Source organism: Mus caroli, unplaced genomic scaffold (genome assembly GCF_978045245.1).
Source record: "Mus caroli unplaced genomic scaffold, Mus_caroli_1 scaffold_8, whole genome shotgun sequence".
Classification (NCBI taxonomy): Eukaryota; Metazoa; Chordata; class Mammalia; order Rodentia; family Muridae; genus Mus; species Mus caroli.
Genome location: NW_028227263.1, coordinates 85,976,953 through 86,000,847, shown reverse-complemented (window position 1 = coordinate 86,000,847; position 23,895 = coordinate 85,976,953). Strand labels below are relative to the sequence as shown.

The 23,895-nt window shown below is 36.1% G+C and overlaps 2 protein-coding genes across 4 annotated transcripts in view; both read right to left on the bottom strand.

Annotated features, from left to right (window-relative positions):
* The window catches only part of LOC115031564 (uncharacterized), a 199,217-nt gene extending 188,948 nt beyond the window's left edge, over nt 1–10,269 (bottom strand). Inside the window, exons 1-4 of one of the 3 annotated variants that reach the window (XM_085841685.1) lie at nt 9,970–10,269; nt 9,639–9,679; nt 6,440–6,548; nt 5,360–5,473 (exon numbers count right to left, since the gene is read on the bottom strand). The gene's annotated coding sequence lies outside the window, so the exon portion shown is untranslated. The remainder of the gene's footprint in view (nt 1–5,359; nt 5,474–6,439; nt 6,549–9,638; nt 9,680–9,969) is intronic. The other 2 variants (XM_085841686.1, XM_085841687.1) reach the window with 2 other exon arrangements.
* LOC115031487 (uncharacterized) overlaps nt 10,269–23,895 on the bottom strand; it is a 173,262-nt gene continuing 159,635 nt past the window's right edge. Inside the window, exon 13 of the mRNA XM_085841682.1 lies at nt 10,269–10,332. The gene's annotated coding sequence lies outside the window, so the exon portion shown is untranslated. The remainder of the gene's footprint in view (nt 10,333–23,895) is intronic.

Here is a 23,895-nt window from a genome sequence, read left to right as displayed (position 1 = left end):
ATTAAATTTCCCTTGGCATAATTACCTGTTGTTAGCCTTTTTTAAATAATTAGGAATGCCTGTGGTGTGATTTTCTTTGTTGAGAGATTTTTGTGTATGTATGTAATATTTTATTCAATCGTCAAATTCATGCTTGCATAAAATAGGAAACAAATGATACCAAATATGAAATAATAATTTAGGGATAATTGTGATATAACATCCACATATAATAATAATATGCATAATAGTTAAATAATGGAAATTTCAAAATATGCAATAAATTCAATACTTCCCATTCAGATACAACTGTATTAAATTAAGGCTTCAGAATTTTTGCTTTCCTTTTGTAATGCTATTACAAACAGAGCCTTTGTAAGGCTGTGCAACATAGTAAATCATGTGCTGTTCACTTCTCTATTCTCCTCTTTCTTTTTCTCTCTCTCTCTCTTTCTTCTATATATTCATACCAACATATGTTTACTAATACTAGCTCTGATATCAATGAGACATTCTTTGAGACATGCAAACACCTTACTTTGAAATTTATTACTAATATATTACTTGCATTGCTGCTTTTGTTTGTAGAGTTTTCTGTACTCTATATCAGTTGAAGATTAGTTTTTATGTTAGATTATTTCCTTATCAGATATTCCATAAGAAAGTAAATTGGAAAGAATAAAATTACATATGGTAAAGGAGAACATTAAATAATATCTAATGTATAGAATTGAAAATGTTTTGTAATTACCATCAGCAATTCAGACAAAGCTTTATAACTACATGAATGCAAATGATATAGAAATAATTAGCATGAACAGAATGAAAATGAAGTGATAGCGGTCTGTCACCGGAAGATTAATTTTCAAAGTAAATGTGGTGGTTAAATTTCTTTCCCTTGAAATTTGAAATACTAATTTTATAAAATGGAGAGACAATTGCTTACTTAATACTCTCATTACTTGCCTGACCACATTAAAAAATGGATAGACAAGAAACAGAGAATAATTATAAAAAGGGATATATGACAAAGTGCAAGGACAATTTGTCCATGACTATAGAACACTGTTTGAAAAGGCTGAATCTCTGAGATGCTTCTTGGCACTAGCAAAATTAAAAATAAGTCTGAGAGTGTTATTTTATTTGTTCTGAGAAGACCTCATGCAACAATATGATCATAATATATGAAAATTCTATAATCCAAAGAGGTGATAGTGTCAGTAGTCCTGGTAAGAACTCTCCCTACCTTTGAAAATATTACAGCTCTAAGGAAGAATTTATCCTGGAATTTGAGAGCCAAAAATTACCAGAAGGTTACAGCAAATATCAAAACACACACAGCAGATATATAGGGAAGGAAAAGACCCAGAACGATGGCTGCCCCTGTTCAGGCTAGAAACAGCAGAGAACTGAGCAGAAAAAAATAAAAAAAAAGGATTATATAACTTTTTTGGGCGGGCACATATTTCTGGAGATTTTCAGAATGGAGATTAGTGGATTTTCAATCCAAAGTTTAGGATTCTTCCATTGTAGAGATAGAGTAGGTAGAGCGGTCTGTGGGTGTAACTTGGTGATTGGTGGTCATTAGTTACAGAGGCTGGACACTTTTGTGTCCCACACAGTAAACAGTTCATCTTTTTATCCATTATTTTTTTTAAAGATTTTATTTATTTATTATATGTAAGTACACTGTAGCTGTCTTCAGACACTCCAGAAGAGGGAGTCAGATCTCGTTACGGATGGTTGTGAGCCACCATGTGGTTGCTGGGATTTGAACTCTGGACCTTTGGAAGAGCAGTCGGGTGCTCTTACCCACTGAGCCATCTCACCAGCCCTATCCATTATTAATAAACAATAAGGGGAAGGAATGGAGGTGAGTACTAGCATTTAACTATTTCCTGCTAAATTCTTCTCCTCTGAAACTTCTCTTGTAAAGCACTCACATTTATTGGGAGGGAAAGATCAAGAGGTTGACTTCCTGTGCTCAGTCTACAGGAAGCAAGAAGTGACTAGAATAGAAGATTTCTTTCATATTAAGCTCTTTAGCGGCAGAGATTTCTGGAAAATTTCAGCTTTTCATGTTCAGAGCTTGTTCTTTTTACGCATTAGGGCAGCCAGCTGGATATAGCTGTTACTGCAGTTAGAGTGTTCTGAGTATGAAACCTGTTGACTGGGGTTCATGATAGACAAGGTCTGGCCAGTGGTGTGCCTCGAGGGGCTTAGAGCTATAGCAATTCCTCACAAAGGTCTCCCTTATGGAAGGTAACACGCAGTAAATCCTTGCTCTTTCAGAAATGTATCTCTCTGAAATTGAATCATGTGCATTGAAAATGATGAAGTATTCTAAGACACACCACACACACACACACACACACACACACAAAACTGCCCTCTATTAAGCAGAATTAATGGTTTCAGACACACTGTCAGTAAACCAGTCAGTACAGAACTCTCAAATAGTATGAGAAAGGAAAAGTTTGATGATCCAGATCAGAACTACTTATTCAACTATTGCTCCCTCCCCCTGAGAATATAAAAAGTGGAAGACCAGAAAAACTGCTATTTATTATGAGCTCACTGTTCAACTAGCAGTGAAGTGCAAACTGTCATTAGTGCCTGATTGCTGATCCTGTATCTGGAACCCGAAAATGAGTATATCCTGGCTATCTTTAGGAATGCATTAATTTCCATCTGCAATGTACCTACTTTTGATTACTCATGATATGATCATGCTAGTTTCCACAAGATCTATGATTATAATAATGAATTTTACCAGTATATAACACATTTATCTCTATTATCTTGTCCTCCATAAAGCTTCTTGGACACTAAAAAGAAATGGTGGTTCAAATACCTTTGCAGGAAATATAGCCAATTAAATCAGAATATCCCTGAGTGATATAATGATAAGGAAATAATATAAAATATTTATTTTAGAAAGGAAATTGTGTGTGTGTGTGTGTGTGTGTGTGCATGCTGGTGCGCATTCTCAAAAATCCTTTCTGTGTGCATTAATTTTCCTGTTGCAATCATGTGTGCATCCTTGTGAAAATATATGGTATTACATATTAGTTACAGTCTATCGTGATGAGATAGCTGATGCAATAACTTTATTTGAATAGTTTGTGCTTGAAAAAATATATCACGTTCCCTATCCTTGAATATCTACTCCCACAACAGTAGTACCAATATTCCATCTAACTCCATATATTATCTCACTTTTCAATTATAATCGTTTATATAAGGCATCTGTGAGTACAAGAATATGAGACCATCTATATCCAAAAACTTTGGAATACTATGCCCTCACTTGAATATACTCATCAGTCTTTGCCCTTTGCTGTGGATATAGGAAGTCCAAAGATTATAGTGGCAACAAAGGACCAGGAGAGTTTCAAAACAAATAAAAATAGTGGTACAAAGAAGTGAAAGTAGACAAAAAGTAACATCCTTAACCAAGACACTATCTGTAATTGATACCTGCTGTGTAGAAGGGCAAAACTCATTTTTTTTCCAATGGAATGCTACTGGTTATATCAAACACATTCCAGATCAGGCCCCAAGCACCAGAACACTAAAATCAAATCAATTTTGTTTTATTTGTCTTTTGTGGGTATTTGGTTCATTTATTTTTGTACCTTTTTATGTTGTTGGGTGATTAATTTTGTAATTTTTGTTGTAGCATTGTTTTTATTGTCGGGATGGTGAGACAGACACAGAGATAATTACCTTCTACACAACCAAGGATAAATGACATTTTATTAGCAGGGAGACAGGAAGATCTGGGAGTATTTGGAAAAATGGAAAGACATTAGTTAAAATATACTGTGTGGAAAACATCAAATAATATAAAAAATAAATAATATACTAAGAAATACAGTCCAAACTATCAACAGATATAAAGGTTTTTATACTATCATATTGTAAATGTAAATATGTAAGAATAGCTTAACATGTATAAAGTACTCAAGTACAGTACTGCATTAATACAAATAATGACAAAGGACTATATGATCATTTCAATGTTCAGTAGAAATAATTAAAATCTTTGAAAATACCTAGCCACTCTCATGGTTTGAAAAATAATTAAAATAATATTTACAAAATTGAAATTATATACACATAAGTAGAATACTAACATACACAGATAATGAATACCCTTTTATATCTGCCTTTTTAAAAATCATCTGTTATACATTTTTGCCACTTCCATTGGACATTGTCCCAGAAGCTGTTTTCAGGGGAGTTATTAGGTAAAGAGGAGACATTTTTTTTCTTTCTTTCTCAGATGTCATGTAATATACAAGTTTCATAAAGCATACTCTGACAGAGGTTAGAGACTAGAAAAAAGTAACCGATTGGGAACAGATGTGGAATTAAGTGGGAAAAAGGAAAAGAGAGGAGCATGTGGAAAACAAAACAGGGAGAAACACCTACGGTGAGGAGACAGTATTCTGAGAAAAAAATAGAATAGGAAGAGAAAACAATAACTTGGCACTTGAGGATTACTGGTGAGGTAGTAGGAAAACATAATACAATAAAATGTTATAAATTATGTGTATATATCCATATATAGTATATACATGTATATATACATGTATATTGTCTTTGTCTGCATTTGTGTGTATGTGCATGTGTGTGTGTATGTATCTAAAAGAAATCATCAAATAATGGGTCTCTACTAGTCATCACTTGTCCACCTATATAGCTCCCAGTTCTGTAAATGGTTTATATTTAATTGAATTAAGGGCAAAATGGCTGCTATAAATTGAACAGATATTTTCCAACAACCCAAATTGTTGCCAAAACTTTAAGGTCCTCTTCCCAAACTAACAACAAGTTCCCATTGTTGATGACAGTGCTGGAAATTTTATTAAAATGAATATGTCAAGTCAGTGCCCCCATAGTAGTTAAATTTTACATTCCAGGGATTTTCAGAATGTCCTAGATCCTTCCCCCATATACTATAACTTCAAAATAAGGGATTTATGGGATGTTTGAGTATACAAATAAGTGGGTCTCTGATTATTGTGTTTGCCTTGGATTCAGGACATTTTGTGTATCTTCCTTGCTGCAATGTCAGAATCATAATTTTAGTATTAATTTTTAAATTAGTCTCTCATTGGTGACAACCTTCTCCAATGCTTTATGATCCTCACAGAAAAACACACAGCCTTTATATTTAATATTACTTCAGCAGCAAAATAGCTGAGCAACTGTCTAGCCTCTTTGTGTTAGCATCTACCTCCCACATATAACTCTGGGTTAATACTTACTAATTTATTTCTTCTATTTTGTTTGTCCTTGATTTAAATTTAATTGAGCAGCCCTCTGGGCCATGTTCTCCAGGCTCATTTACATGGTGTCACCCTTTTCTCACCTGCACACTCCTCAGGCATTGCATCTCTCTGTCCTTCCTCTTCATCATTTTTCCAAACATGGTAACTTTAAATCCTGCAGCTTTTTCTCCTTCCAAACTCGTAGGTCCTGTGATCTTTAATTATCAATGAGAATTAACTGGGGCATGTTCCCAGAAGCTAATTGCAGATCCCTTCCTGAAAATAAGTATTGTGGACTCAAATAACATTATTAAAATATAGTTACATTGACGCAGGGTGTACATCCATGCCAGTATTGATTAATATATTCATACTATAGAGAGTTTTTGTTTTATTTTATGATATTTAGTGTTCTTATATCTTAAAACATGAATGAATAGATGGATAAATAAACAAGGTAAATAGATAGATAGATGATAGATAGATAGATAGATAGATAGATAGATAGATAGATAGATAAATAGATAGATGATAGATAATATAACTGCAAATGTGGTCACTAGGGTAAAGGTTAACAACAGAACTCTCACAAATAATCACTCAGATATATCAAATTAATTTTCCATAAAGAGTGAAACAAGGTACATCAAGTAAGACAGACCTCAGGTTCAACAGTAGCTCAGCAACAAATAATTGTATTACACAGATTGTAGACTTTTTCACTATACTTCTCAATGATTATAGTTTGGCGATTTTTTTCCTTGTTGTTTTGTTTCTTGGTGTGTGTGTGTGTGTGTGTGTGTGTGTGTGTGTTTTGAATGTGGTTTCATTTTCAGATTTTGTAGGAATTGTTTTCATTTTGGACTTTTGTATTTTTTTGCCAAAGAGCTTAAATTAGGGTAAAAATGGGAGATGCCCTGAAGAACTTGGGGGAGTGGTATATTATAAATTGAATATTTGAATAACAATACTGATTTAAATAATGAAAATAAAATATTATAAGCTATATTTCAGTGTTAAAATTTCTTTTGCAATTAAAATAACATGGCTAATAATAAAATAAGGTCTGATCTTCATGTGATTTAAGCAAACCTGGAGTATGTGAGAAAATATAAAATTTTGATTAAATTGTACACAAGTAAATAAAAGTGAAATTCATTAATGAATAGTTGTTACAATACCACTAGCTAAGTGTGGTGATCTGCATCTGTAGTGATCTTCTCATGCAGCTGAGATGAAGCATGGGTTCAGTAATGAACTTGATTTCTCAGATGACAGCACAGTGAAACTCTGTATCAGACATATATAATATGCATTAAAACCATCACTATAGTAAATGTAACATATTCAAGTTTAATGTCCCTCAGGAAATTGGAACTATTTCTACCCAAGACCCAACTATACCACTCCTGAGCATATACCTAAAAGATGCCACAATATGCCACAGGAACACTTGTCACCTACATTCATACAACATTTATTCGTAGCAGCAAGAAACTGGATATAATCTAGTTGTTCCTCAACAGAAGAATAGATAAAGAAAATATAGTATATCTACACAATGGAATAATATTCATCTATTAAAGACAAAGTCATGATTTTTTAGGGACATGTATAGAAACTGAGAGTAAAAGTGTGAGTGGGGTAACTGAGAGCTGTATGGTATGTACACATTTATTCTTTGCAGTAAAATGCAGGAGAAATATGGTACAATCCACAGACTCAACAAAACTGGACAATATGGAAGTCCAAAGGTAGGATTCACAGACTTCACTAATAACTAGACATTAGAGGTTTATATAGAGATAGAACAGCATAGATTAGGAGGTGGTAAGGAGACTATCGATCGTGAGAATGTTTGGGATGAGGGGAGGCAGGAGAGGGCTGGGAATAACAATAGAAATAGGTGGAGGGGCATCTGGTGACTAGCTGGAGGCATAGAATAGCAGAGGATACAGGGAGTATAGTGCAGTGACTGTAGCTGAGTATCCTAACAGAGAAGCATAAAGAGACTGAATTGGCCACCTCCTATAGCAAGGCAAGAATTTTAGAGTTGCAACAATTCACACACACACAAACAAAAACAAAAACAAAAACAAACAACAACAGCAACAACAAAACAAAATTAAAAAAAACAACACCAAAAAACCAAAAACCAAAACAAAACAAAAAACATTCAACACAAAATTTGTCTTGCATATACAATGTGCCAGGATAAAGATAGAGCAGAGAATGAGGGTAGAGCCATCTGATGACTTCCCCAACTTGAAACCAATGTCACGTGAAAGGGACATCCTAACATTTTTACTGATACTCTGCTATGCTGGAAGAAAAGAAACTAACGTAATTGTTTTAAAGAGGCTTCAACTCTCTGCTGATGGAGACTGTCACATAATCCCACAGTCAAATAACAGCTACAGCATGCAGGGAATCTTGTGGAAGAGTGGGAGACAGAAGTGAGCAATATAGAGGTATAAAGGACACCAGAAGAAGAACCATAGAGTTAACAAATATATAACCTGTGGACTCACAGCCTGGGCTACTAATCAGGGACAATGCAGGGCCTGGACATAGACTCCTTATGCATTTGTACATATGCTCTTACATGGAGTGAGAAGTGTAATGCTTTTGATGATCTGGCTCTTGTACTGATACCCATGTAAGTTCCTCTGCTATTAAAATAGGAAATCAATTTAATTTCATGTGCTAACCTAATTCATATAGCAGAAACTTGCTTAAAATTCAGTCCTATAAAAACAAGACTTCAGTACTGACAGCACTATGTTGAATTTGCAGTTTACTTGAGTTTTTAAAGTAGGTTGCAATAAATGAGACTATAGTAGGCATAATATTAATCATTGAGTTTAAATGCTTTCATTATAAAATCTCCGGATGCAGATGAAATTTTAAACAGAAAAAAATGAATAATTTAATTATGACCACAAACACAATTTTTAAAACTTTAAAAATACCACTTTAACTGTTCTCACTAATTTATTAGGATCTAAGGTATGTGACTATATTCCAAATTCAAAAATATATCTAGATATTGTAACTATACTCCTCCAAAGCACAGGTTATTTACACTTTGTTCTATAATCTGAGATCAGCAATCTTAAGAGAGTAGGTAGCCTAAGATGGGATTAGAGATAGACTATGTCATGCCAATTTTTGCTTACTTATACATATGAAGATTCAAAGGGCCCAAACTCTATTCTTTATGCTCAAATACATGCATACTATGAAATAAGTCAACTCTAAAATTTTGAACTCTTATATAATTTAACATTTAAACTTTACTAAAAAATTTAAGACAACAGGAACAGATCTTATACAAGGATGAACTCTGTATAGACTATTATCTATACAGAGTTCATCCTTGTATAAGATTTTTAATATACTGTACTATGTGTGTATATATATATATATATATATATATATATATATATATATTAAGAAATTAGTACCCTAGTTGTATGAAATGTAAATATATGTCATAATTCCATGAGTAAGTTTTGAGTACACATCTCTCTAAAGAAGCTTATATATATGTAAATACATTTACACATATATATCTATAAAATGTATGCAATATATATTGTATATATTGAAGTAAATAACAAGTGTAAATTGATTTTTCCCATTCAGACAATAAAATAATTATTTCAAAATGGTTCCCATAAAAATGATGCTAAACTTAGAAAAAAATTCAAATTGCAAAATATCTTGTAAGCTACTTTTCATTGCCTTAAGTAAAATAATAACTGGAAATATATGTAGCCACATAAGTAATGATTGAAAAAATATTCTATTTGGCATAATTAAATAAATTTGAAATATGCATTATACACTAAAAAGTTAGTATGGGCCAAATAAAAAGCTCAATGTTGTTTGACAATGTTTACTTAAGAGAGTTAGGGCATGGTGAGGAAATCCTGAATACAGGAGTGGTTAGCTTTCATACATCCCACAGGCGATGTGCTACACTTAGAACCTTGGTTTTTCCTCAGTTTTTCTATGCTGCTTCACTTTAATTCATATATATACTCTCTCTCTCTCTCTCTCTCTCTCTCTCTCTCTCTCTCTCTCTCTCTCTCTCTCTCTCTCTCTCTCTCTCTCTCTCTGTCATGCTATCATGCTATTTACTTCCAGAGAGTACTTAAACACAATACAATAACTACTAAACTTATGATAATTAATTACTAGATTTAACACTAATAGAAAATTTTGAGCTCACTGTTACTAAATGTAGATATCTGAAACAACAAAATAACAGATTTTAAAAGCATACAAATGAGAATAAAATACCATGCTAGGTATAGGTCATGCATACCTACTGTAAATGTAAAAAAAAAAAAAAAAAACAAAACATATTCTTACCTACATGAGTAATTCTTTGAGTACCAATTTCTCCAAAGAAGCTATGCAAAAATAAAATAGAAAATAAAAATAAAAAACAGATCAACATGTTAAGCCTTATGAAACCATAAATCCAAACAGTCTTAACATAGACCGTATGACTCTAACAGCCGTACTTCTATGTGGAGAAGCAAATTTTTGAAATAATTTTCAAAAGAACAATTAATCTAAGAACGTACATTAGCAATTTAATTTATTATATAAACTGTGTATGGTGTTTGCATGACTTTGAAGGCTTTCTGATATCTTTCAAATATTTTATTAGGATTTCATGTTTGATTATTATATTTACCAACATTTCTACCATATCAAACTCTTCCTGTAAATGTAGACACAATCACTCATTATTTCTTCTTCTCCTTCTCCTGGTGTTTCTGGTCTTCCTGTTCCTCCTGCTCTTCTTGCTTTTCCTGCTCCTCCTGCTTCTCCTGTTATTTCTCCTCCTACGTTGCTGCTGCTGTTGCTGCTGCTGCTGCAGTTGCTGGCACTGCTGGCACTGCTGCTCTTGCTGGCACTGCTGCTGCTGCTGCTGCTGCTGCTGCTGCTGCTGCTGCTGCTGCTGCTGCTGTTCCTGCTGCTGCTGCCGCCGCTGCTCCTGCAGTTCCTGCTGCTGCTGCTGCTGCTGCTGCTGCTGTTGTAGGCGCTTCCTCCTCCTCTGTAATTTAAATGTGAAATGTAGTTAATATGATTACCAGATTTTAAAAACTCAAATATTTAGCCAAGCAACCATCACTTGTTTCTCTGCTCAGGTTTCCATATTGGGATCTATGAGCTTTCCTAGAAAAAAGATTGTGTCTCCTTAGGACATTATATTAGTTTATAGGTTTGGATCCATAGTCTTATCACTAGAAAACAATATATTTTTATTTTAGAAAATATAACAATAATTTCAAGAAAAACAAATCTTAAAATGTGATATATATATATATAATATACATATTATATATATGATACAAAATTTAATTTTCATTAAATAGAAAACACTTTGTCATAGTATACATGTGCAAAAATGATAAGTGGTTACCTGAAGGAGGTATAGGAAGTTTTCCATTAATCCAAATCTGACTCATGTTGATAAAAATTAGTCATAATTCATTCTCTCTCTCTCTCTCTCTCTCTCTCTCTCTCTCTCTCTCTCTCTCTCTCTCTCTCTCTCCCTCTCCCTCTCCCTCTCCCTCTCCCTCTCCCTCTCCCTCTCCCTCTCCCTCTCCCTCTCCCTCTCCCTCTCCCTCTCCCTCTCTCTCTCTCTCTCTCTCTCTCTCTCTCTCTCTCTCTCTCTCTCTGTGTGTGTTTTGTATATTTTGTCAGGCTTTCTGTGATTATAAAAACTTGTTGAAGATAACTGATCAACAGCGATTGAAGGACCAATATATAATTTAAATGGGAGTCTGTATGGATTCCAAGTTTGTACAGGTATTTGTCCCACTGCCTACTCCCTGATATGTGGTGAGGACTAATGGATATGTACTTCCTCATAGAGGAGTGTAATAAAAGAAGTAACAAATATTTTATTTTATCTTTTTCTAGGGAGCTTTCATGAGATAACAGATGAATAATGTGATTAGTTTTGTGGAACTTTTGAAGCAAGATCAAGAGGGAGAGCCTGAGAGCAGTCTTGCCTGTGTTCCTTCTTCTCTAATTCTTACTGTAAAATTCATATTCAAATGAATGCTTATGCAGTATAAAGTGTTTAGTATTCATGAAGTCATCAATATAATTATAGTGATAGTATAGTGACAGTCTGTTAAATGTTTTAAGAATACTAATCACTGAATAGGAATCACATCAATTATATTTTTACTAATATTTTAAAACATTTTATTATATTTGTTTTACACATAATACAACACTCCCACAAAGTGTTCTCTTGATCTCATGGTCTCCATGATTATTAAAACATGCTGAAAAAAAAAAACAAAAAAACAGAAAACCAGTGTCTCAAGTACCACAGATTCATCTATGTAAATAAAAGGATACTGTTTATAACACAGTAAGTTTTTATGATATCCTTCAAGACAAAGAAGTGTCTCAGAAGTGGCTTATACATACATAAGTAAAATCTTTAAAGTCTTGTGAAATCTGGGCATTTTTCTTTAAGGACCAACAATAAAGACTAAGACCAAGACTAAAACGAAATAAATGGACAGAGTCTAGGATGGTTTTAGCCCTTCCTAACTGTTTGGAAAGTTAGTATAGATACTCATGTTGAGGTGACCAACAACCATGAACATATTTTTGACTGCTTTTTAAATATTTTTAATTATAATGTAAGTATCTAACATGCATTGTATCTGATACTGAACTCCTGAAAGGAGTTGCAAACCCGATCCTCAGGAATGTTGATCTCAGAAAATAGTGACTTTTGAGAGTTGCAATTTTGATGTATTTAAAGAGGTTTAGAGGTTTTTTGTTTGTTTGTTTGTTTGTTTTGTAAAAACAGCCTAAGGTCTTTCATTTTGTCCATTCAGTGTCAGAATTTAGTCTAGCCATTTCCCACTTAATATAAGCAAAACTTTTATAATTTATAGTTGGTATAATTAGGGTTACAAATAGTAGTTTCCCTATCTAATATTCCAAAAATAGGAGGTGCTCAGTTACTTTATAGATTTCATTCTTGTCTCATGAAAAAAAAAATGCTGTAAAAGTTGTAGGGGTGAATCATCAATATAGATGTCCTGAGCTTTGTGTAGCTCAAATAATGAGGAATACTTCTAATTGCTTGGAATAATACTATTGAATCACTGGTTACAAATTCAATGCTGAAAAACTGTTTTAATACTGAAGAAATGTCAATTTAGGTTTATAGAGTGATGTACCAAGGATATAATAAATGCATTTTGATAACTTTATGTACCTAGAATCACAGTGTTATTTCACCCTAGATGGCTTGTATAAGAAAAAGATAACGGTGTCCTGCAAAAACTAAACAACAACTACATCTGTCCTGCCCAGCTATTGTCTTTTGGAAAGTTTATGAACCATAAATAACTTGGCAGCAGAATCATTAAGGACCTACAAACAGACTTTCTCCTCTGGGACAGCCAGACATTGGGACTAAAAATTAGCATTAGAATATAAGCAGCATTAGGTAAACCCACTCTATCTTTCTAGTATTTTTTTCTAATCTTTTTCCTCTTCTTTAGTTGCCCACCTAGATATGAAAATAAACATTAAACACCTTTACTTATACATTTTTACCTTGTTTAGTGGCATTTTTAAAACAGTTAAAGCCCTCTTATTTTAGGCTGCCAAATGATACTTCTTCCCAAATGTTTGATTCAGAGGGCTGAATTTAGCTATGCATCAACATTTAAAAAGACTGCCTAACTATGATTCAATATATAGACATCCTCTGCCCTGTCAGCCTTACATGAGATATTGTGCCAATTACTAATGTACTAATTAGTCATGCTCCTACCATTATTAATCTTAACTAAAATTTGAGTAACTATCATGTAAACATCTTGTAATCAAATTAAACTCCCTTGCTCAACTACATTTCAGTGGGCTGTCTCAATCCTTACACAAGGATATCATAAATTCTCTTGGAAAACCAATATTGCAATCGAAATTATCACAAAAATTGCCTGAGTGCTGTTGAATAAAATTAATTTTCCTGGGAAATGCATAAATCATGCGCCATACTGCATTTAATGGAAAACCAGTTTAAAATATCACCAAAATTTCTTCTGTGGAACAAATGAGGATTTTAGGCTTATTTACAAAGTAAAGAATATGGGGTATTTACTGGATCATTACAACTCTAAAACAAAAGTTGCATCAAAGCATATTTCCTTAGTAGATATAACAGTATTTTTATTGACACTATCTCCACTATAATTTCCTGGCAAATATATTATACACCACTTTAGGTCAGGTGTGGAAAGAGATGTACAAAGGGCCAGAATATTGACCATATTTTTTTAGAAGTGGGAGATTGTTAATTCACAGATCATATATAGGTTACCTAGAAATAAGACCAAATTTTATTTTTCATTGTCTTTTTTTAAAATTAGATACATTCTTTATTTAAACTTCAAATATTACGTTTCCTAGTTTTCCCTCCTAAAACCCTCTATCCCATCTGCCCTCCCCCTGTTCACCAACCCACCAAATCTTCACTTTGCAGGGGAAGGAGAACCTGTGGTTCACAGGACCAAGGGTCTCTCCTCTCATTGATATCTGACAAGTCCATCCTCTCCTTCATATTCAGCTGGAGAAATGCCCCCCCACGCCCATTGTGTACTCTTTGGTTGTTGCTTTAGTTCCCGCAATATTGATTGGTTCATATTGTTTTTCCTCCTCTGGTGCTGCAAACCTCTTTAGCTCCTTGAGTCAATTCTGTAGCTTCTCTATTGGTGAACCTGTGAAGAGGGAACAAAATAATCACAGGAGATATAATGAAGAAGGGATGTTGGAGGGAGAGATGAACAGTATGGGAAAATGTGGCAGGATCAGGTGTGGGAAGAGATATACAGATGGCCAGGAAATTGACCACAGGATTATAGCAGAGGAGCATTAGTAACTGAGTATAGCCTCCAGAAATTCCCAGATACCAGGAAAGCAAATGTCTTCCAGGACTCAACAGTATTGATATTAGTTGAAGTACCACACAAAGGGGAAGGAGAACCTGTGGAGACCATATTCAAAAGTTAGGCATGCCATCCATCCCTGTTGAGGGAATGGGACATTAACCAAATTCAAAAATTTTAGCCCAGAATTGCTCTTTTCTAAATGAGATACAGGGGAAAAGAGTGGGGCAGATAATGAAGGAATGACCTTCTAGAGAATGTTCTACCTGGGATCTGTCCCATAGCAAGCCACCAAACCGAGACACTATTCCTGATTCCAAGAACGGCTTACTGACAGGAGCCTGACATAGCAGGGTAGTGTAAGGAGCTGCTAGAGCCTGACAAATACAGATGAAGAAGTTTGTAGCCAACTATCATACTGAGCATAGGGACACCAATGGAGGAGTTATGGGAAGGACTGGGGGAGCTGAAGGGGTTTGCAAGCCCCCGGAAAGAACAAAAATATCAACCAACCAGAGATCCCAGAGCTCCCAAGGACTAAACCACTGTCCAAAACTTACATATGGAGGGACCCAGGGTTCTAGCTGCATATATCACAGAGGATGACCTTATCTGTCATCTATGTGAATTAAGGCACTTGATCCTCTGAAGGCTGAATGCCCCAAAGTAGGGGATACTATGGAGATGAGGTAGGATATTTGTGCGTATGTATGAAGGCACTCTCATAAAGGAAAGAGGGAGGCAAACCGGTCAGGAGCTAATATTTGAAATGTAAATAAATAAATAAATAAATCATATAAACATTAAAAATATATTGGAAGAAAATTCCCAAGAAGTTTAATTAAAATGATTAGTCATCTGGATAAAACCTGAAATAATTTATTGTTAAGAACAGAAAACTATGCCTTGGATTATAATAAATATAAAAGTTTACCATTATTGGTTTGAGATATATTGGCAGCAAATTGGTATTCTGTAAGATTTTGGTTAGACTAAAGGTCCCTAGGTTCTCTAATCCTTTGATCATCTTTACATATATACTCATTGTCTTTCTCTTTATTTCTCTTAGAATTGCTGTCCAGAAATATAATCTCAATAAGCTCACTTCTGCCTCAACTCTATATGTCTGTGTAAGTTTCACCAATTCTACAACTACTGAAATATCTATATCAATCATCAGGTTATTGAGAATAAATTTAGGAACAAGAACTCAGGGAATATGCAAGATCAGGAAAATGTAGACAGGAGGTAGGAAATGCCTTCTGTACTTGACAATGCTATTGCACATTGAATTCAAAACACCCTGCATAAGAACTTAACAAAATTTTGTGACTTAAGAGTTTCATCAAGGAAGTACAGTTCCTAATATATCCTTAGAAATATCTACAGTGCCTATATGTAGAAGAGAGTGTCAAATTCCCGCCGACTCCTGATTGTGCAATTCAAATGTTCATGGAAAGAACAGTACCCATGTGTATTTTTAGGACTCTTTATTGGACTTAGTAGGTTTAAAGTAAACAAAAAGTAGATGTAAAACAATAAATGTAAGTTTGATGCTTGAGGAAGTAATTTTAATGGTGTCTACAAGTTTTATTAGAGTCAGCTCTATTTATATGTGAATCAGGTATATGACACAACATATAGTATGCAATTATAAAAATTATACAATTTTAGGAAGATAGTAAAAGTGAATTTTAAGATAAACATTCTCTTATATTTCTTCCAGTAGTAAACTATGTCAAATATACAGTGAATATCTGTGAATCTTTTGTATAGTCTTTTAAAACTACATGTAAAATCATAATATTTGCTAAGTGTAATTTTTGTCCACTAGAAGATATTAGCCAAAAAGAGCAGAATAACTATGATGTACACTAGAGACACAAAAAAATGTAAATTAAAAGGAAGATGAACGTGAGGATATTTGAGTCCCAGATGGAAGGAGGAACAAAATTGCCATAGAAGGCAGAGGGAATAAAGGAAGTGCAGAGGGAATAATAAGGGAGAGAGAAGAAAGAGGGACTGAGGTGATAGGATCAGCTAAAGGAAAGACAGGAAAGAAGAGCAGGAAAATGAATGGAAATGTTGTGCCAGGTGTAGGAAATGAGGAATTTCTAAGAAGTCTCAGAGGCCAGAGAAGCATAACCTCCTATATGTTAGTACCTAAGGAAGTTTTAGGGGAAATCATTAAATATCAGGAAAGAGATGGCAACCCCATGGATAGACCAACATTGTCAACTAAGCAGAACGACTGGGAACTTCAGATAACATACACGGGCTGGACTGAGGCCTCTGGAATATATGTAGCAAATGGCTACTCTGGGCCACACTCTCAGAGACCAGGAAGGTCAGACAGAAAGTAAGGGTCACTGTGATGGAATACGAGGAAGAGGAAAGCATTTGATATATATTTTAAATTCCTCTAGCATAATCTTTTATAGGATAGTTGTGAATCTGAGACCAAAATAGATACACTGTTATCATTATAAAATCTTGGCAGTGTATATTAAATATATCATGCTGCTTTGCTTTGAAATGCATAGACAATGACTGACAGTGTCTCTCAAGAATTTATATCATGGACAAGTAGGCATAGTCTTATCGATACAAGATAGGTTCAGTAGGATCTTATTATCATCAAATTGGATGTTGAAAAACATTTGATAAAATACAACACCGATTCATATTAAAAGTATTGAAGAGATTAGAAATATAAGGTTTATACCACATCAAAATAAATGCAATATACTGTAAACCAACTCCTAATAAACAATTTTATGAAGAGATACCTGAACCAATCCCACTAAGATAAAGATGACCAATCTACTCATTATGTTCCATATAGAGCAAGAAATTATTGATAGAGCAATAAGACAACAAAAGTAGATCAAGGGAATATGAACTGGCAGAGAAGAAGTCAAGGTATCACTTTTGGCACATGATATGATAGTATACCTAAGGAACGCCCCCAACTCTACCAAAAAAAAAAAAAAAATCGACCAGAGAAATTCTACAGCTGGTAAACAACTTCTGTAAAGAGACTGGATAAAATAATTTACTCAATCAAACCAGTAGCTTTCCTTTATTTTTATTTTATTTTTTTAATTTTTTTTATATTTTTATTACATATTTTCCTCAATTACATTTCCAATGCTATCCCAAAAGTCCCCCATAGCGCCCCCCAATTCCCTACCCACCCATTCCCATTCTTTTGGCCCTGGCATTCCCCTATATTGGGGCATATAAAGTTTGCAAGTCCAATGGGCCTCTCTTTCCATTGATGGCCGACTAGGCCATCTTTCGATACATATGTAGCTAGAGACAAGAGCTCCGGGGTTCTGGTTAGTACATCATGTTGTTCCAACAATAAGGTTGCAGATCCCTTTAGCTCCTTGGGTACTTTCTCTAGCTTCTCCATTGGGAGCCCTGTGATACACCCAATAGCTGACTGTGAACATCCACTCCTGTGTTTGCTAGGCCCCGGCATCGTCTCACAAGAGACAGCTATATTTGGGTCCTTGCTAGTGTATGCAATGGTGTCAGCGTTTAGAAGCTGCTTATGGGATGGATCCCTGGATATGGCAGTCTCTAAATGGTCCATCCTTTCATCACAGCTACGAATTTTGTCTCTGTAAATCCTTCCCTAGGTGTTTTGTTCCCAATTCTAAGAAGGTGCACAGTGTCCACACTTTGGTCTTCATTCTTCTTGAGTTTCATGCGTTTATCAAATTGTATCTTATATCTTGGGTATCCTAAGTTTTGGGCTAATATCCACTTATCAGTGAATACATATTGTGTGAGTTCTTTTGTGATTGTGTTACTTCACTCAAGATGATGCCCTCCAGGTCCATCCATTTGGCTAGGAATTTCATAAATTCATTCTTTTTAATAGCTGAGTAGTACTCCATTGTGTAAATGTACCATAATTTCTGTATCCATTCCTCTGTTGAGGGACATCTGGGTTCTTTCCAGCTTCTGGCTATTATAAATAGGGCTGCTATGAACATAGTGGAGCATGTGTCCTTTTTACCGGTTGGGACATCTTCTGGATATAGGCCCAGGAGAAGTATTGCTGGATCCTCCGGTAGTACTATGTCCAATTTTCTGAGGAACCGCCAGACTGATTTCCAGAGTGGTTGTACAAGCTTGCAATCCCACCAGAAATGGAGGATTGTTCCTCTTTCTCCACATCCTCGCCAGCATCTGCTGTCACCTGAATTTTTGATCTTAGCCATTCTGACTGGTGTGAGGTGGAATCTCAGGGTTGTTTTGATTTGCATTTCCCTGATGATTAAGGATGTTGAACATTTTTTCAGGTGTTTCTCTGCCATTCGGTATTCCTCAGGTGAGAATTCTTTGTTCAGTTCTGAGCCCCATTTTTTAATGGGGTTCTTTGACTTTCTGGAGTCCACCTTCTTGAGTTCTTTATATATATTGGATATTAGTCCCTTATCTGATTTAGGATAGGTGAAGATCCTTTCCCAATCTGTTGGTGGTTTTTTTGTCTTATTGATGGTGTCTTTAGCCTTGCAGAAGCTTTGCAGTTTCATGAGGTCCCACTTGTCAATTCTCGATCTTACAGCACAAGCCATTACTGTTCTATTCAGGAATTTTTCCCCTGTGCCCACATCTTCAAGGCTTTTCCCCACTTTCTCCTCTATAAGTTTCAGTGTCTCTGGTTTTATGTGAAGTTCCTTGATCCACTTAGACTTGACCTTAGGACAAGGAGATAGGAATGGATCAATTCGCATTCTTCTACATGTTAACAACCAGTTGTGCCAGCACCATTTGTTGAAAATGCTGTCTTTCTTCCACTGGATGTTTTTAGCTCCCTTGTCGAAGATCAAGTGACCGTAGGTGTGTGGGTTCATTTCTGGGTCTTCAATTCTATTCCATTGGTCTATTTGTCTGTCACTATACCAGTACCATGCAGTTTTTATCACAATTGCTCTGTAGTAGAGCTTTAGGTGCGGCATGGTGATTCCACCAGAGGTTCTTTTATCCTTGAGAAGAGTTTTTGCTATCCTAGGTTTTTTGTTATTCCAGATGAATTTGCAGATTGCACTTTCTAATTCGTTGAAGAATTGATTTGGAATTTTGATGGGGATTGCACTGAATCTGTAGATTGCTTTTGGCAAGATAGCCATTTTTACAATGTTGATCCTGCCAATCCATGAGCATGGGAGATCTTTCCATCTTCTGAGATCTTCTATAATTTCTTTCTTCAGAGACTTGAAATTTTTATTATACAGATCTTTCACTTCCTTAGTTAGAGTCACGCCAAGATATTTTATATTATTTGTGACTATTGAGAAGGGTGTTGTTTCCCTAATTTCTTTCTCAGCCTGTTTATTCTTTGTGTAGAGAAAGGCCATTGATTTGTTTGAGTTAATTTTATATCCAGCTACTTCACCGAAACTGTTTATCAGGCTTAGGAGTTCTCTGGTGGAATTTTTAGGGTCACTTATATATACTATCATATCATCTGCAAAAAGTGATATTTTGACTTCATCTTTTCCAATTTGTATCCCTTTGATCTTTTTTTGTTGTCGAATTGCTCTGGCTAGGACTTCAAGTACAATGTTGAATAGGTATGGAGAAAGTGGACAGCCTTGTCTAGTCCCTGATTTTAGAGGGATTGCTTCAAGCTTCTCACCATTTACTTTGATGTTGGCTACTGGTTTGCTGTAGATTGCTTTTATCATGTTTAGGTATGGGCCTTGAATTCCTGATCTTTCCAAGACTTTTATCATGAATGGGTGTTGGATCTTGTCAAATGCTTTTTCCGCATCTAACGAGATGACCATGTGGTTTTTGTCTTTGACTTTGTTTATATACTGGATTACGTTGATGGATTTCCGTATATTGAACCATCCCTGCATCCCTGGGATGAAACCTACTTGGTCAGGATGGATGATTGTTTTGATGTGTTCTTGGATTCAGTTAGCAAGAACTTTATTGAGGATTTTTGCATCAATATTCATAAGGGATATTGGTCTGAAGTTTTCTATCTTTGTTGGGTCTTTTTGTGGTTTAGGTATCAGAGTAATTGTGGCTTCATAGAATGAGTTGGGTAGAGTACCTACTGTTTCTATTTTGTGGAATAGTTTGTGAAGAACTGGGATTAGATCTTCTTTGAAGGTCTGATAGAACTCTGCACTGAACCCATCTGGTCCTGGGCTTTTTTTAGTTGGGAGACTATTAATGACTGCTTCTATTTCTTTGGGGGATATAGGGCTGTTTAGATCATTAACCTGATCTTGATTCAACTTTGGTACCTGGTATCTGTCTAGGAACTTCTCCATTTCATCCAGGTTCTACAGTTTTGTTGAGTAAAGCCTTTGGTAGAAGGATCTGATGGTGTTTTGGATGTCTTCAGGATCTGTTGTTATGTCTCCTTTTTCATTTCTGATTTTGTTAATTAGGATGCTTTCCCTGTGCCCTCTAGTGAGTCTGGCTAAGGGTTTATCTATCTTGTTGATTTTCTCAAAGGACCAGCTCCTTGATTGGTTGATTCTTTGAATAGTTTTTCTTGTTTCCACTTGGTTGATTTCACCCCTGAGTTTGATTATTTCCTGCTGTCTACTCCTCTTGGGTGAATTTGCTTCCTTTTGTTCTAGTGCTTTTAGGTGTGTTGTCAAGCTGCTAATGTGAGCTCTCTCTAGTTTCCTTTTGGAGGCACTCAGAGCTATGAGTTTTCCTCTTAGAAATGCTTTCTTTGCATCCCATAAGTTTGGGTATGTTGTGGCTTCATTTTCATTGAACTCTAAAAAGTCCTTAATATCTTTCTTTATTCCTTCCTTGACCAAGGTATCATTGAGAAGAGTGTTGTTCAGTTTCCACGTGAAGGTTGGCTTTCTATTATTTATTTTGTTATTGAAGATCAGCTTTAGTCAATGGTGATCTGATAGGATGCATGGGACAATTTCAATATTTTTGTATCTGTTGAGGCCTGTTTTGTGACCAATTATGTGGTCAATTTTGGAGAAGGTGCCATGAGGTGCTGAGAAGAAGGTATATCCTTTTGTTTTAGGATAGAATGTTCTGTAGATATCTGCCAGATCCATTTGATTCATAATTTCTCTTAGTTTCTCTGTGTCCCTGTTTAGTTTCTGTTTCCATGATCTGTCCATTGGTGAAAGTGGTGTGTTGAAGTCTCCCACTATTATTGTATGAGGTGCAATGTGTGCTTTGAGATTTACTAAAGTTTCTTTAATGAATGTGGCTGCCTTTGTATTTGGAGCATAGATATTCAGGATTGATAGTTCCTCTTGGAGGATTTTACCTTTGATGAGTATGAAGTGTCCCTCCCTGTCTTTTTTAATGACTTTGGGTTGGAAGTCAATCTTATCAGATATTAGAATGTCTACTCCAGCTTGTTTCTTCATACCATTTGCTTGGAAAATTGTTTTCCAGCCTTTCATTCTGAGGTAGTGTCTATCTTTTTCTCTGAGATGAGTTTCCTGTAAGCAGCAAAATGTTGCGTCTTGTTTGTGTAGCCAGTTTGTTAGTCTATGTCTTTTTATTGGGGAGTTGAGTCCATTGATATTAAGAGATATTAAGGAAAAGTAATTGTTGTTTCCTGTTATTTTTGTTGTTAAAGTTGGCATTCTGTTCTTGTGGCTGTCTTCTTTTAGGTTTGTTGAGGGATTACCTTCTTGTTGTTTCTAGGGCGTGGTTCCTGTCCTTGTATTGGTTTTTTTCTGTTATTATCCTTTGAAGGGCTGGATTCGTGGAGAGATAATGTGTGAATTTGGTTTTGTCGTGGAATACTTTGGTTTCTCCATCTATGTTAATTGAGAATTTGGCTGGGTATAGTAGCCTGGGCTGGAATTTGTGTTCTTTTAGTGTCTTTATAACATCCGTCCAGGATCTTCTGGATTTCATAGTCTCTGGTGAAAAATCTGGTGTAATTCTGATAGTCTTGCCTTTATATGTTACTTGGCCTTTTTCTCTTACTGCTTTTAGTATTCTATCTTTATTTAGAGCATCTGTTGTTCTGATTATTATGTGTCGGGAGGTATTTCTTTTCTGGTCCAGTCTATCTGGAGTTCTGTAGGCTTCTTGTATGTTCATGGGCATCTCTTTCTTTAGATTTGGGAAGTTTTCTTCTATAATTTTGTTGAAGATGTTTGCTGGTCCTTTGAGTTGAAAATCTTCATTCTCATCCACTCCTATTATCCGTAGGTTTGGTCTTCTCATTGTGTCCTATATTTCTTGGATGTTTTGAGTTAGGATCTTTTTGCATTTTCCATTTTCCTTGATTGTTGTGCCGATGTTCTCTATGGAATCTTCTGCACCTGAGATTCTCTCTTCCATCTCTTGTATTCTGTTGCTGATGCTCGCGTATCTATGTTTCCAGATTTCTTTCCTAGGTTTTCTATCTCCAGTGTTGCCTCATTTTGGGTTTTCTTTATTGTGTCTACTTCCCTTTTTTGGTCTAGTATGGTTTTGTTCATTTCCATCATCTGTTTGGATGTGTTTTCCTGTTTTTCTTTAAGGACTTCTACCTGTTTGATTGTGTTATCCTGTTTTTCTTTAAGGACTTGTAACTCTTTAGCCATGTTCTCCTGTAATTCTTTAAGTGAGTTATTAAAGTCCTTCTTGATGTCCTCTACCATCATCATGAGATATGCTTTTAGATCCGTGTCTAGCTTTTCCGGTGTGTTGGGGTGCCCTGGACTGGGCGTAGTGGGGGTGCTGGGTTCTGATGATGGTGAGTGGTCTTGGTTTCTGTTAGTAAGATTATTACGTTTACCTTTCGCCATCTGGTAATCTCTGGGGTTAGTTGTTATCGTTGTCACTGTTTAAAGATTGGAGCAGAAGCTGTGTTCCACTCACCAGCAGTCTCAAAATCCTGCGGCGGGGGTCGTGGGAAGCTGGCAGTATCCCGGTGCTGGTCCAGCCGGAAGAGGCCTGTGGTCCTACTCAGGCCGGTTTCTGCTTCCCTAACTAATGCAGTCTCTGGTCCCGCATGCAATTGGATTGGAGCAGAAGCTGTGTTCCACTCACCAGAAGTCTTAAGATTCAGTGGCAGGTGTTGTGGGTAGCTGGCGAGTGTCAGCCGACCCTGCTTCCTAGCTGCCCCGGTGCTTTTCTGACCGGAAGAGGCTTGTGGCCCTACGTAGGCCGGATTATTGCCCGCTGCTTTTGTTCCCCCTGGTAAGAACACACTCAGGGCAACCGGAATCTTCTGTGGCACAAGCTTTATTGCTTACCCCATCAGGAGCCAGTGGAGAAGAGAGCCAGAGAGAGAGCCAGAGAGAGAGAGAGAGATGGCGGAGCCCCCTCCCTTTTATGGAGGACTGTCCTCCGCCTCGGACGTGTCACTCCCTGATTGGCTGCAGCCCATCAGCCAGAGTTGTCGTCACGGGAAAGGCAGAGCACATGGGGTGGGAAACTACCCCAGCGCATGTGCAGATGGTTTGTTTACTACTTAGAACACAGGTGTCAGTGCCATCTAATAATGGCGAATATGAGGACGGCTCCTTACACCGGATTTCTGCCTCCCCAACCAAAGCAGTCTCAGGTCCCGCATGATTGGACTGGAGCAGAAGCTGTGTTCCACTCACCAGCAGTCTCAAAATCCTGTGGCGGGGGTCGTGGGTAGCTGGCGGGTGTCAGGCGACCCTGCGCTCAAGCTTCCCCTGTGCTGATCCGGCCAGATGAGGCCTGTGGCCCTACTC